Source organism: Microtus oregoni, unplaced genomic scaffold, assembly GCF_018167655.1.
Source record: "Microtus oregoni isolate MIOR12 unplaced genomic scaffold, Mior012 000038F_ref0000394, whole genome shotgun sequence".
In the NCBI taxonomy this organism is placed as follows: Eukaryota; Metazoa; Chordata; class Mammalia; order Rodentia; family Cricetidae; genus Microtus; species Microtus oregoni.
The window spans coordinates 17,314,817-17,327,238 of NW_024543097.1; the positions used below are offsets into that span (position 1 = coordinate 17,314,817).

Genomic DNA, 12,422 nt, shown 5'->3' on the forward strand with positions numbered 1-12,422 from the left:
CTGACTAAATTGGGAGCATGGCAGTGTGGGGAGGAGAACTTGAGGGAATGTAATAGTCAAGATGTGGGAAGGACAGAAGCGGTGAACAAGGAATGAAATATTTATTGAGAGAGCTATTATGGGGCTAGCAAGAAACCTGGCACCAGAGAAATTCCCAGGAATCCACAAGGATGATCCTAGCTAAGACCCTAAGCCATTGTGGAGTGGGGACTGAACTGGCCTTGCCCTGTAGTAAGACTGATGTCTTTGTTGACTTCCCATGGAAAACCTCATCCTCTCTGAGGAGTAGTGGAATGGGGTGTGTGTGGGGGGGGGGAGTAGAGGCGATAGATAGCGGGGAGGGAGTGGGAACTATCATTGATACGCAAAATTAGAAAACGTAGTTTTTAAAAAAAAATAATAAATTAATTAAAAACAAATATAACTGCAAAAAATACATTCTTTAGTGAACACTATTTAGACATCTGTCATATTCATCCACAGTTTGAATCCATACTAAATTGCTTTCTTCTAAGGCCAAGTTGGGCTATAGTTCTAGTGGTGGAATTAAAGGCGAGTCTATGAAAACATTTTTATCTCAAAGAGACCATGGAACGTTAGTGCTGGTCCATGATTACTGGAAAGTAATTGATTACAGTAAGGAAATATTCATCTGAAAATTACAGTCTGGTAGAAATAAATACTTTCAGCTTTTCTTTCTATCTTGCCTACTAGAATTGACCCTTCAGAAGCATCCCAATGTCAGTCTTTTGTGTTTCTTACAGAGGAATAATGTGGCAATAATTTGATTGGACACTTATTTTAACCCCACTTTCAGCCTCATTCGCATTTGCCCTACCCTGCTTGCTTATTAGGATTTATGGTATGTAAATATTATGTTACAATTTGCAGACCCTGTTTAATTTCCTCTGGTTTCACATGGTCTGATTTAGACTATACTTTCATGACTTATCAGTTTTGTGTTAGAAGATATGTTACTTCTTTGAAGTGATTTTTGAGTGTGTGTGTGTGGGGGGGGGGTTCAAAATAGGGTATCTCTGTATCTTTAGAGCCTGTCCTAGAACTAGCTCTTGTAGACTAGTATGGCCTCAAACTCATAGAGATCCACCTGCCTCTGCCTCCTGAGTACTGGGATTAAAGACATGTGCCACCACCACCCGGCTGAAGTGATTTGAATACAAAGTTTGTGCTATGGACTTATGTGTTTGAGCACCTGGTCCCAGCTTATGGTGCTGTTGTGGAAGGTTGTGGAACATTTAGTGGGTAATGGATCAATAGAGAAAGTGGATCTCTGGGTCCTGGTCTTATGGTTTTATAGCTAGGTCATACTTCCTAAGTACTCTCTGATTCCTGAGTGCTTTTGTAATTTGACTAGTTATTTAACAGTCCTGCCACCATTATTTGGCCCACTTTGAGGGACTTCTTAAACTATTAACTAAACAAGGCACTCACCTCTTGAATTTGCTTTTGTGTTTGTCATAGCAATGAAAAAAGTGACTAATATATTCTCTACCTTCAACCACCCTGTGTGTGTGTTTGTGTGTGTGTATGTGTGTGTGTGTGTGTGTGAGAGAGAGAGAGAGAGAGAGAGAGAGAGAGAGAGAGAGAGAATTATTTCCCAAAAGAAGTATGCAAATAAAATATCCCAAATGAGGCAAATCCTAAGTGGAATCCCTGAATATATAAAAGTATGAACTTGATACCTTCATGCAATTTGATAGATTAAAGCAAACAAGACTATGAAGTATTTATTATTTTGATGTTTTAAAGAACAAATATTTTCTATTTCAAGTTAAATTCTGACATGAATTGTCTGAAGCCAGAGAAAATTACTGTTTTGATAACAAAAATTGCAATTCATGGGTATTTCTGGCTTCAAGTATTATTTGACTCAAGTGTCCATCTATCAATTCTGCTTCATCTATACAATTTTCAGATTATATTTATAGCTGTAGAAAAGAAATAATCTAATAAGCCCCAGCCTTATATTAATACGGTCTAATCAGCAGGTAGCTTGTGGTTGGCTGAAAGCTGATTATGACTGTCAGGGAATTTGATGCTATGTTACCATCTAATAACTGACACTAGCCAAAGGTTTGTTCATGCTAAAATAGGATAAGCAATACTTACTTATATATCGGAATGTATGGGCTGAGTGTTATGAAGTTCAGCTGTAGTGTGCTTGTTTACAAGACTATGTGTTGGATTCTCAAGTCCTAAAAAAGATTACATCTTCAGATATAAGTGTAGTTCTTTCACCTTATGAAGGAAGTTTCTCTTTAGAGAAGACAAAGATCATAACGCGAGAAAACTCGAACTAGCAAGATCCAGGTTGGCCTGCTCTGGATACCACCCAGCACCATGCCTGCCACACTGGGTTACTGGGACATCCGTGGGCTGGCTCACGCCATCCGCCTGCTCTTGAAGTACACAGACACAAGCTATGAGGAGAAGAGATACACCATGGGGGACGCTCCCGACTTTAACCGAAGCCAGTGTCTGAATGAGAAGTTCAAGGTGGGCCTGGACTTTCCCAATCTGCCGTACTTGATTGATGGATCTCATCACCCAGAGCAATGCCATCCTGCACTACATTGCCCGCAAGCACAACCTGTGTGGCGAGACAGAAGAGGAGAGGATTCGGGTGGACATTTTGGAGAACCAGGCTATGGATACCCGCATACAGTTGTCCATGGTTTGCTACAGCCCTGACTTTGAGGAAAAGAAGCCAGAGTACTTGGCGGGTCTCTCTGAGAAGATGAAGCTCTACTCTGAGTTCCTGGGCAAGCGACTTTGGTTTGCAGGGGATAAGATTACCTACGTGGATTTCCTTGTTTATGATATCCTGGACCAGCACCGATTGTTTGAGCCCAAGTGCCTGGATGCCTTCCCCAACCTGAAGGACTTCATGGCCCGCATGGAGGGCCTGAAGAAGATATCTGACTACATGAAAAGCAGCCGCTTTCTCTCCAAACCAATCTTTGCAAAGATGGCCTTTTGGAACTCATGGGACAACAAAGCCCAGAACTGGGGGACCTGCTGGCTCCAGCTCTGTGTCCCTACCAAGTGTTGTTTTCTTCTTTCTTCTCCCGATTCCTCCTTTTCTTCTTACAAGCCCTTCCTTCAGTCAAGCCTCTGGATCCTTGGACTCCCCATTTCTGCATCAGTCTCCTGCTCCTATTCCTTTGCCCTGCCCTGCATCCAGCCCTTCCTCCTTGCTGCTTGGAGGAATGTGCCAGACCCCAGAATCTCCAGGAAGGTCTGAGAGATCAGACCTGCCTATGTGCTGGCCCTGGTCCTCAGAGTGAGCAACTGAGCCCTGTCTCATCCCCAGTAAAGTCTGAATGACAAAAAAAATTAAAATAAAAAAAAATCATAACGCAAAACCACAATTGGTCAAAATGCAGGGAACTGACTGTGTGCTGCCCAGTCACAGTGGGTAGAACAACAGCAAAATTCTTGCACACAATATTCAGGGTACACTAAGAATGGGAGAGAGGATGATTGAAAGAGCCAGGGTACCAGGAAGTATGTTGTAACAGTGTGTCTCCTAGAAATGTCAAGGCAGCTACACCCCTTATACCTCAGCAGTATGGCTTCCTAAAGAAATCTTGGAACTCCAACAGAAATTTTAATATAAAAAGGGGAACTGCCACATGTCAGGAGTGTTTTTCTTGAGCTATTGTGGGCCATGACACAATTACAGCTTATAGCAATTGATAATTCAGATGCCAAGCCACCAGAGAAATTATTCTTTGATGGAGGAACCCTGCCAGGTAGGGCATCCAGGGACGCTGACTTCGAAAACTGTTGCTTTCATGCATAATTTCACCTGTCAATAACAGCTGTGAAATCCCCTCATTGCCATCCATTTTCAAATAATGGCTATATGAAATCTCATGATTGTGGGCAGTCAGAAAGATGACTTTTTTTTTTTTTCAAGACAGGGTTGCTCTAGAGCTTTGAAGCCTGTGCAGAAACTAGCTCTTGTAGACCAGGCTGGCCTCGAAATCACAGAGATCTGCCTGCCTCTGCCTCCCAAGTGTCAAGATTAAGGCATGCATCACCACTGTCCAACAAAAGATGACTTTTCATTGAGCTATATAATTTTGATATGTAGAAAATATACAAGGACATGCTTCATAACTAGGTGCATTTGTCCCATGACAACTATAGACACTTAGAAGCCTACCTTGTTCCTTTTGGCAAGACTAACTGCTCTTAATTAACTCACTTTTACCTCAGAACAAGTACAAGCCAGGCTAAAGACGTTTTGTAAGTAGATCATAAGCTTAAAACTTTACAGCTATGGAAATGGTCAGAGTCACACATGTCTAACCAAGGTTGCTACAAAAAGCACCCTAAGACTATCAGGCCAAATCTTTAGTTGTCAGTCTGCAGACAATAGGCCTATACCTCAAAGTTTGTCACAGGGCACTGTGCCCCCACCCCCACCATCTGGTCACTCTCTTATTCCTCTGGAACCGTGGAACGTTTGTTGCCATGGCAATGGCCCAGCTCCTTATCATTTTATCTAGGAATGATGAAATGCTTTTGACCAGTGAGAGGTAACTCTTGTAATTTTTTTTATATCCCTTCAAGATTCCTTTGAGAAGACTTTTTAGGTTAGAAGAAAAGAAGGTAGGAGGAAATTAAATTTGGACAGGAGAAATAGAACAGAAAATGAACAATAAAGAAGAGACTTATTTGGAAAAGAATTTAGTAAAAGAATTTGTTTGTCTACCCTCAGACACCAAAGGAAAAAAAGTCTTTTTTGCTTGCTATTACATCCAATCTGAACCCTGAAGAGAACTTGGGGATGGACCTCACAGGCTCAGACCAGTCACTGGCACAAGGAATTGTAGTCAGCTGATAACTGTAAATGAGAGGGTAGAATTAGTCTTTCTTAGAAATGAGTTTTCTAACTGGTTATCTAGTACTAGGTGGTCTTGTCAAGAAATCATATACTTACAAACAATACTGAAGAGAATAAGCAGATTATATTTCTATATTGTTGCATATATGTGTATAAAAACCAAAAACATTATTTAAGTTGAAACTTTAAAACTTACCAAAAAAGTTAACATTCTTTAGGATTAGTAAGAAAATGAGTTGTTCTTAGTACAAGTGTAGCACCAAAGAGAAAGATGTAAATAGTAGATGACATTATTAGGCAAAATTCAGATGTTTAACAAGTTAGGTCATAGAGGGCAAAGGGCAACATTGAGTGAGATAATCAATCCACAGGAACACTTTCTAGCAATACTATAGTGTGCTGATATTTCTTAGAGGATTAATATTTGGGTAAGAGGAAGTCTACTTTGCGAAGATAATATCGGCATGATAAGGGAATAGAAATAGAAATCTGATTATTTAATACAAGTCCTATCAATTATTCAAGAAGTAAACAATTGCAGTGCGAAGTAAACCAGGGTCTAGGTAAGATATGAGAACAATATAACTTAGAAAGAAACATTCATGAATGCATTTTGAGTTACCTACACCTTCTTCCATGTACCTGATTTGCCCTCACCACACTCATTGAACTTAAGGCCTACTGAACAGATGGAAAATCATGCCTTGTCCTCAAAAACCCTGATATTTCTTCAGAGTGAGAACATCGGTATTGGAAAAGAATCTACTACCTGAGCTAGAGCAGCACATTTATTTAATACATTCTACATGATACCCTTTTCCTCCCTATTTTTCACAAGTGAGACCACAATTCATTAGTGATTAGATTTGACAATTACTCTGTTTTCACATACTAACTTTATTTCATTAAAAGAATTCATAGTGTATTTTTCTCTTTTAAGTAGAATGATCAAAGGACATACTTCAACAAATTAAGTTCTGCAAAATGGTATATTAAGCAGTTTAATATATTTAATCAAATCAAAATGACCTTGTTCAAGGCAACTTCCTGCTCATTGATGTAGTTTTTTTAGACTAATGCTTTGAAGCCATATTTCAAATATGCACATAGATATTCTTCCCTTTCTTCTGTGCCAGTGACAACATTGGAACATGAGAAAAGACATTAATCAGGAAAGAAGACAGGTGATAGTTTAAGGGCAATTTTATTTTCAAGTCAGTGTTTGGTAGTCATTCTCCTTGAATGTCCTTGACTCACAAGAAAATACCCAGATGTGAGCAAGAGAAAGCACATGGGAAAAAGCAAATAAGCCGGTGGGTTTTCTGAATAATGTCCATAAGAAAAGCAGTCAGGGACTAGATAGAAAGTATGAGCTAAAGGTAGTGAGCAGGAAAATTGATATTTCTATATTTTAATACCTAATCTGTAGTCATTTTAGTATAATAGTAATGTCAGAGGGTACACGGCTTTCCATGATTCCTTTTGGGTCCCTACTAACAGTATCTTCCTCCTGAGTTCTTCAACTGGTAAGCCTACATTAACACATCACAACATTTAAGACACAATATAAAACATCATGTTTTATCTTAAATTGTACGGTTGTTGTCTGAAACTCTGACTCTGGACAAATGCCAGATTACTTGTATGTACTATAATAGTTTTTAACACAGTAGTCTCACTGCCAAATCTTCTCTACTCTCAGTTAATTAGATTGATCCCAGCCTCTACCTAACATTTGGAAACTACTGATTTTATTCTCTTTTCCATAGTTTCCTCTCCAGAACATGATATAGATGCAATCATAAAGTGTTTGTATAATATATATATAATATTCTGAGTGGAATCTTTGATATAATTATATACAATTGCTGTTCTTATAGATCTGTTTGTAATATTTTAGTCCTGAAAAATCCTATTATCTGGATATACCACAGTGAATTCATTCAGATATTAAAAGACATCTTGGATTTGGCAATTTTTTTATTTGGAATAATGGATGTTTTAATTTGTTTAAAGATATATCTTCTCTTGCATGACAGCCAGGCAAGATGGTAAATTAAAAAATGCATCTGGAAAGAGGTTATATAGCAAGAAAGCATAAAATTCAACTTTCCTAGGCTTATTTCCATCTGCTCCTTCATAGAATTCTTATTTCAAAACAAATATGTCATAAGACAAGATACACATGCTTAATTGAATATATTGGTAGCTCTTTAACTCAGCAGAATTATGTACTGATTCTGGCAGCCTCTGTATGTCAGTAGAACTAAGTTCATGATAAATATTCTACTTGTTGCTAGGTTAGGGTGTGCTTTTATTCCCCTGAAGGAGGCAGGGATACCCAGCAATGGCTGGTCACAAGGAGACAATTATTCAGAGTTGTAATAAAAGAAAGAAAGCTAAGTGCAAATAAATGAGGAGAAATAAGACAATTTTATTATACACTGAGAATGTTTATATTGGGCACACAATTTTGCCAAGGGCCCTGAGAACCCATGATGGAGTCCTAGAAATTTTATCAAATGGAAGAATTCTGTAAATGACAAGTATGTACTCCCAACCAGCTAGTCACCTCTTCAGCCCATATGTAATATATATCTTGGCGAAATCAGTATATTATTTCCTCCTTCCAATTCTGACTACCTCACCCAACAGATCTCCCATGTCCTTTTAAAATCCATGTCTTAGATTTTTATTATAACTCACTCAGTGCAGTAAGTCCTACTGATATAGACATGGTTACAGTGTCATTTGCTAAGGAGTAGAGAATCTACCAAGGGTTGACACTTGAGATAAGTGGTTCTCTCAGCAAACTGTCATCAATCACCATCAGCTTTGTAGCTATGAAAATGACTCCCTTAAATTCTTCCCTTAAATTGTTGAAATTAATTAAATTAAATTGTTGAAATTCTGTCCTGACTAGGTAAAGTGATAGAAATGTGTAATAATACATTGATTAATAATGTTAACCCTCACTAAAAGTATTAAGTAGAATATGAATTTCATATACTGAGAGAACAGAATGCTGTTTGTTACTTTAAACTGTTTTTTTTTTAAGATATTGCTATCACTATTCCTCATTTATGGAACTGGAGAGCGCTTTATAGATTGACAGGGAGTGGGAACATTGAGAAGGACATACGAGGGTTCCTATGAGGCAACAGGACAGATCTTGGTCTGAATTTGATTGTGAAACATCTGACTGTGTTCAGAGACTGTAGTTTCAACAGTTTATTTGAAATTGGTTAAACAGTGCATAAGGTTTTTCTTGTTAGTTTTTTCAAAAGTAACTCTGAAAATAAAATATTCAACTAAAAAATTCCACTGAGTGGATTTTGTGATGTCATATACTTGTAAGCCTAACACGTTAGTTGTGCCTCAGCATGTTTAGGAGTTATCCCAGAGACATATAAAGCCAAGAAAACAATTTGAACTTTATGAAACTTCTTCTGTATAAATCAAATAGCAATCGTAAATTTGTTAATCATTGAAATGATTCAAAGTCATAGCACAGTTTAGGTGATTATAATGCATATACTTTAAAATATGTCAATGGAACTAAATAAATAACATTCATAGAATGTGCAAAATGGAGAAAATAAAACATATTTGGGTTGTTTCAAAATATATTATCAAAATAAACTCAGACTTAGTCCACTGTAATATTGTCATGGAAAGTTTGATATTCTTATCATATAATGTTTTTCATGCTCCATTTTCATTTGCCTGTAGGTTTAATATAAATGGTTCAAATCTATTAATCTTCTGTATATGTTTTTCAGTTAGTATAGATTTTATGTTTCATTTGTAAGGATGTAAAAAGCAACATCCTTTTAATATTTTATTCTTTGCTTGCTCTGTTATGGAACTAGGGCAAGAAAGACAACAATGCTAATATTCACAAGATCTATATTTGTTCAATTTTAATCCTTAATATTGAAATGTCACTGCTGGAACTTATGTAACATTATTTGATCAGTCATGTCTCCCAGGCCTGAATAATACCTTCTATAAAATGTCCTTGTAGGTATAGTGTCCATCATCCATTTTAGGTTTAAATGCTATGATCACCCAGGTGAAATGCTTTGATAATTTCTTAAATGCAGTCTGCTTTCCAAAGAAAGTAGAGACAACAGAAAATATATGGAACATACAAATGTAACATATAAATGGAATAAACTAAGAAACAAAAGCAAGCTTCAGGATTACTTTGATTTAGAAAGACCAAGTAGTACATGGTAAAAACTTTCTGTTTACTATAAAGCTATAATCATCTGAATTGTAGTTTTTCTATAGCAACTGGAGACCATTACTGTAAATGGTGACATAAAATATATTTTTATAGATAATTAGGAAGCCTTCCCATAAGTCATTATTTCATCCTTTAATTTTAATATGCATGTGTATATGCTAGATTTGAATATCCAAACATTATTATATGCATATTCTTTACTGTTTGACTCAGTGTTTTGTTTTTAGGGCCAGATATTTTCATCACTATGTTGGGAGAAAGAAACATGCAAAACAAATCTTCATTAAGACAATCTGAAAAAATAAAAATCATTTCAAATGGTACAAAAAAGAACCACATTTGAAATAAAAAATATGTGCAATAAATTTTAAGATACTGAGATTTGCCTTTGTATCCTTTGTATCTGTATGGTGTAGTCTCCATCTTTCCTCTTGTGCATTGCAAATTATTTTGAATATTGACTCAGTCTGGGCCACTTTAGATAAGGTATCTTCCTTTTCAAGAGTTTACATCATGAAATGATTACTTTTTTCTTTTCAATTTTTTTTTTTATTGAGAAAAGGAAAAAAGTATCCGCCTCCTCCCAGCCTCCCATTTCCCTCCCCCTCCTCCCACCCTTCTCCCCCTCCCCCGAACTCCTCTCCCCCTCCCTCTCCAGTCCATAGAGCAGTCAGGGTTCCCTGCCCTGTGGAAAGTCCAAGGTCCGCCCCCCTCCGTCTGTCTAGGAAGGTGAGCATCCAAACTGACTAGGCTCCCACAAAGCCAGAACATGAAGTAGCGTCAAAACCCCGTGCCATTGTCCTTGGCTTCTCATAGTCCTCATTGTTCGCCATGTTCAGAGAGTCTGGTTTTATCCCATGCTTTTGCAGTCACAGTCCAGCTGGCCTTGGTGAGCTACCAATAGATCAGCCCCATTGTCTCAGTGGGTGGGTGCACCCCTCGTGGTTCTGACTTCCTTGCTCATCTTCTCCCTCCTTCCGCTCCTCATTGGGACCTTGAGAGCTTGTCTTATGTACAAATTACTGTGGGGCTTTAGAAATCTTCATATTCTATGTGACCTAATTTATGTTCTTCTCACTTTGAAGTAAGAATGACAAGACAGAGTAACCTCTGCCTCTTACTGAGGTTATAATTTAATAAACTATGTCGTCTTGGATAGTATGATTTGCCTTATGTTATACCTCTGCCCAAACTCCTCTTTTCAATGCATCAACTTCATATAGAAAAACACAAAACCCTGGATAACCAAAACAATCCTGTACAATAAAGGAACCTTTGGAAGCATCAACATCACCATCCCTGACATCAAGCTCTATTATAGAGCTATAATAATGAAAACAGCTTGGTATTGGCATAAAAACAGACATTCTCACTAATAGAATTAAAATGAAGACTCAGATATTAATCCACACACACATAAGCAACTGATTTGTAACAAAAAAGTTAATATTATACATTAGGAAAAGGAAAGCAAATTTCTCCATTTACATAAAATATTTTTTCATTTACTCTTTAAGACTCTGGATCGTAAAGCTATATGTAAGGTTATTTTCTTCTGCTTCTTCTGGTTTAGGATGTTCAAGTCTTCCTGTTATAGGACCAGTAGGTTCTAGTGTTGAAATAGTGTTAGATTTTTGAACATATTCTTGCACTGTCACTTACCTATCTTTCCTACAATTGTTGCAAACAGTGTCTTTGCCTCTTGGTTCAATACTTGCAGTTGGTGTCTGTGTCTTAGGGATCCTTTCTTGGGTGGATCACTGCACTTGCTGTCTTTGTCCCAAGGATTTGCTGAGGTCTTTAGGGATGGGAGGGTTTGGTGGTAGATTGAAACTTGAAGATTATTGGGTCTTCTTAGGGATGTTGAAGCAGGATTCCTGCAGAATGCCTGCCCATTGGCTGGCTCATGCAAGTGGAGGAGAGGTCCAGGCTTTTCCCAGGTACTAGGGCTTAGAGACTGGACTGTCTAGTTGGGTGAACCGGTAGTCATCTCTTGATATACTCTGTGCAGTGGGAGTCTGATTCTAGGAGAGCTGTTGAGATTGTGGGGGATGGAGGAATTTGTGGGCAGAGTGGGAGGTGTAGATTACAGGCTCCTCTGGGGGGTTTTGGAGCAGCCTACCTGCAGGAGTCTTGCCTGCTGGTTGGCTAGTATAGCTGAGGTAAGTACGGTAGGAGCCCAGGGTTTATCCCCAGGTCCTAGGACCTAGAGACTGGGCTGTCCAGCTGGAGGGGTCACTCACCTCATCATCCAATCTGTGCAGTCTCAATCTGTGTCTAGGAGAGTCACATTTGGCCTGCTCTGTGCAGTCTGTTGAGAGAGCTTCTTTCTCTAATTTCTGCTCTTTTACTCTAGAGTATCCCAACTATCATGACTGCCAACTGTCATGAGACATTTTATGCTTTCCACTTGAGTTTTCTTTCTGTCTTTTAGTTTATTGAACATGGCTGAAAGCTATAAAAGTGTTTGGCTTTAATTTTGAGATGGCTTCTCCCTGTGAAAATGACCCCGATCACTATCATTTCTCACTTGGCTCCCGGAGCTTGAAGATTTCTTTAATAGAATAGAAACTGTGATATGTTGTCACACTGGTCTCTTTATTTTGTATTTTTGTAAGTTGTTTAAATCCATTAAAAGCATGTGAAAACAAAGTATTCTCAAAGAAGCATGGAATTAGTAGTTTAAGGCAGAGACTCATGAAAGGAAATTGTCACATGACACAGTTTGCGACTTCTGAAAGTAGAAACCATTGTATGACTTTTGACGGTACTTGAGCAGAAAAATAAGAATATCCTTTCACACTATTCGTTCTTAAAAACTGGCATGAAAATCTAGAAGATAAATAGATATGTAGAAGAGTTAAATTTCTATAGGTAACTTTAAATTGGAGACATGTTTTGAGCCAAAAAGAGGAATCTGTAGAAGTAAGGACAACTGATATGAGAAAATAATCTACAAAATGAGGAAAACTAATTGTCAAATGACAAGAATATATAAAAATCTTACATACCTTTAATTTTCTTGCTGAAGTTTATGCTCAATATATTGCTGGTAAAAATCAAGTCATTCTACTCAGAGCTACCACACAGATTTGCTTATTTATCCCCATGCACAGACTCAAGTCCAAATGGATTAAAGACCTCAGTATAAATCCGAACATACTGAATCTGACAGAAGAGAAAATAGGCAGTAGCCTTCAATGCATAAACACAGGAAACCATTTCCTAAATATAACACCAGTTTCAAAGACACTGAGAGCAACAATAACTAAATGAGACCTTCTGAAACTGAGG

At 37.8% G+C, this 12,422-nt stretch overlaps 1 pseudogene; it reads left to right on the forward strand.

Annotated features, from left to right (window-relative positions):
- The first annotated feature begins 2,331 nt into the window (after positions 1-2,331).
- LOC121433386 lies at positions 2,332-3,265 on the forward strand (annotated as a pseudogene).
- The last annotated feature ends 9,157 nt before the right edge of the window (positions 3,266-12,422 follow it).